The sequence below is a fragment of the Cibotium barometz genome, chromosome 34, assembly GCF_041138505.1.
Source record: "Cibotium barometz isolate CiBa-2024 chromosome 34, ASM4113850v1, whole genome shotgun sequence".
Taxonomy (NCBI): domain Eukaryota; kingdom Viridiplantae; phylum Streptophyta; class Polypodiopsida; order Cyatheales; family Cibotiaceae; genus Cibotium; species Cibotium barometz.
In genome coordinates this window covers 7,699,927-7,703,321 of record NC_141079.1, presented here as the reverse complement: position 1 = coordinate 7,703,321, position 3,395 = coordinate 7,699,927, and positions in this window count along the sequence as shown.

Below are 3,395 nucleotides of genomic sequence, written 5' to 3'. Positions count from 1 at the left end.
AAAGAAGAAGAAAAAAAAGCCTCCAAGTCTTGCTCTACCATTGCAAGAAAACGGGGCATTTAATGAAGGATTGCTTAAGTGGAGGAAAAATTGAAGGGATCTAAACAAGAAAACGGGGCATTTAAATGAAGGATTGCTTAAACTGGAAGGAAGATGAGGATTGCTTTAAGTGGAGGAAAAATTGAAGGGATCTAAACAAGAGGCTGATGAAAAGGGGCATTTAATGAAGGACTACTTTAATTGGAAAGAAGATGAGGAAAATTAAAGGGATCTAAAGTAGGAGGCTTAGGACAATGCTAACTTGGCTTCTGTCAACTCCGACTATGCCATCTAAAAACCAATGGGTCTTCTTTTGTAACATATATTTTACTTTGTGTTTGGTTTTTACGTTCTCACTTAATGAGAGCATTCCCTCTTGCATGGTAGTTTCTAAATCAAGAGGGGGAGTGTTATAAATATTTCTTTATCAACCTTAGTGGGGGGCAACATTAGTCTTCATAGGTTGTTAGCCTAAGGTACAATATTTGGGGTGTAGATACGAAGACGAGGTGGCATGGCCACAAGGGTGTGATACTAGGTGGCATTCTAGATATAGGGGCACATGTGGGAGAGGCCTTGGAGCATTTATGAGAGCCTATGGGCTGGATATGAGATGGAGTAGGCACACCCTCATGTGCATGCCCTAGAGAAGATTCCCATGCTAGTTTATGAGGTGCTGCTCATTTATAAGGACAAATTTTCCAAATATGGGTCCCAAATTCTCTTTCATATTAATTAATTAGTTGTAGTAGTAAAACCTTAGGAGTAGGTTTAATAGAAATGAAAGCCTTAGCAGTTCTGCCTTACATGTGGTTTAAGTTAAAAATAATAATAATGAAATTTTAAAGATGTCTCTGGATGCTTCTTCGTAATCTATACAGGATTAAGGGAGAGTGGCCCTCCCTCCACGTGGGCAAAGGAGGGGGGCCTATTTCAAAATGGCCACTCCTCCTTCAAGCGTGAGGAGGAGCCAAATCTCACATCTTCCAAAGCAATTTTGAATTTGAATCTAAGAAGATCTCATCTCACATCTTTCAATGAAATCTTTGTATACATGCTTACATACCTATAGATACACACACTTATATATATTATGTATGTATGTGTATCTATAGGTATGTAAGCATGTATATATAAATAGTGTACATGTGTGTGTGTGTGTGTGTGAGAGAGAGAGAGAGAGATTACATGAAAGATGCATTTATTTGAGAGTGAGTACACCTCACCACTCATCCCTACCATTAAAATTTAATCTAAAATTTAATTAATTAAAATTATATATATGTGTAAATCTATTTAAGTGTGTGTGTGTGTGTGTGTGAGAGAGAGAGAGAGAGAGAGAGAGAGAGTTTCTATGTGAGAGAGTGTGCGTGAAGAGAGAGAGAGAGTGTATGTATGTGTGTGTGCATGAGAGAGAGAGAGTGCGTGAAGAGAGAGAGAGAGTGTGTGTGTGTGTGCATGAGAGTTTCTATGTGAGAGAGTGTGCGTGAAGAGAGAGCGAGTGTGTGTGTGTGTGTGTGTGTGTGTGTGTGTGTGAGAGAGAGAGAGAGAGAGAGAGAGAGGCTGAGAATTTCTATGTAGGAGATAGTTTGTGTGGGAGGAGATAGTGTGTGTTTTCATTAGTGTATGTGCGGTGTGTACATGTGTGTGTGTGTGTGTGAGAGAGAGAGAGAGAGAGAGACGACAGATAATTTCTACGTAGGAGATAGTTTGTGTGGGAGGAAGAGTGTGCGTTTAGATTAGTGTATGTGCCGTGTGTACATGTGTGTGTGTGTGTGTGTGTGTGTGTGAGAGAGAGAGAGAGAGAGAGAGAGAGAGAGAGAGAGAGAGAGAGAGAGAGTATATGCATGCATGTGTGTACATCTGCATCTATGTGTAGAATGTGCTTGAGAGAGAGAGTGAGATGGGGCAGACCTAGAGAGAGAGAGAGAGAGAGAGAGAGAGAGAGATGTAATTAGGGAGGGTGAAAAGAGAGAGAAAGAGAATAAAAAGTATCTTTTAATAAAATATAAATTAAATAGAAAACATATATGTATATGTGTGTATGTGTGTGTGTTTTTATTTACATTTATATATACATACATACATATGTATGTATATATATATACATATATATGTTTGTGTGTGTGTGTGTGTGTGTGTGTTTAGATGTGTGTATGATATATCTATCTATATATTTAAAAGTGACCACAACTTATCACCCATCTCCGCACATTAAAATTTATTCAAAATTAATTAAATTATGTCGATGTTTGTATTTATATTTTTAAATACATGTATATATGTATAAGTATATGTGTCTATATATAGGTTTCTGTATCTAAAACATAATATTATAGGGAAAAATAGTATTTTTAGAGATAAAATGCGCGTGCTTTTAAGAAAAAAACAAAATATTTGATCATTTAAAAATTTTCCTAGAAAATGAAACGCTGTTTTTCTTTTAACAATTATGCCTCAACAGGATCGAAAATAGTTAATTACGACGAAAGACTCTCTTTTTTTTAAGGCATTTAAAGAAAAAACATGTATATATAAATAGTGTGCATGTGCATGTGCATATAGGCAGTAGTAGTAGCCATTAGGGTTTTTGAGTGTTCAAATTTATAGGCAAGCATTAGGCCATTAGGGTTTTATATCTTAACCATGGACATTAGGTATGAAAACCCTAATATAATGATTAGCTAAATGAATTTTTATTTATTTCTACACCTATATGTTTTATACATTTTCACCTATAAGTATTGGCCATATGACTTTTTGATTTATGTCTTTACCTATATGGTTATGCATGTAAAAAGACTTATTAAAAAGAGTTCTCTAACGATAAAAATCTCATAACATCAACTATTTACATGAGATAATTAACAAAATGGACATTGAGTCATATGTTTATGGTTGTAGTCAGTCACCCACCCTAACCTAATCACAAGGGATAAAAAATAGTTGTTTGATGGATGGCATCATGGGGCTAAGAAGGATCATCCTTGGTGCACACCAGTTACGAGAGATAATGCCCAAGTGTACAAATGTTAAAGTAAAGTCTTTGATGGTAGTCGTTTGTGAGGACCATAGATGTGAGTCGTTTTGGTAGTCATTTTGTAAAAGCACAAAATAAAAAAGGTTGCACTAGCTGTTGAATGGTTTGCTACTCCACAATGGTGGAGTATAGATAACTTTATGGTCTATTACGATTATAGGTGGATGTATGAGTTGAGTTGACAAGATAATTGTATGGTCTATTACGATTATAGGTGGATGTATGAATTGAGTGTGTGTGTGTGTGAGAGAGAGAGAGAGAGAGAGAGAGAGAGAGAGAGATTACATGAAAGATGCATTTATTTGAGAGTGAGCAC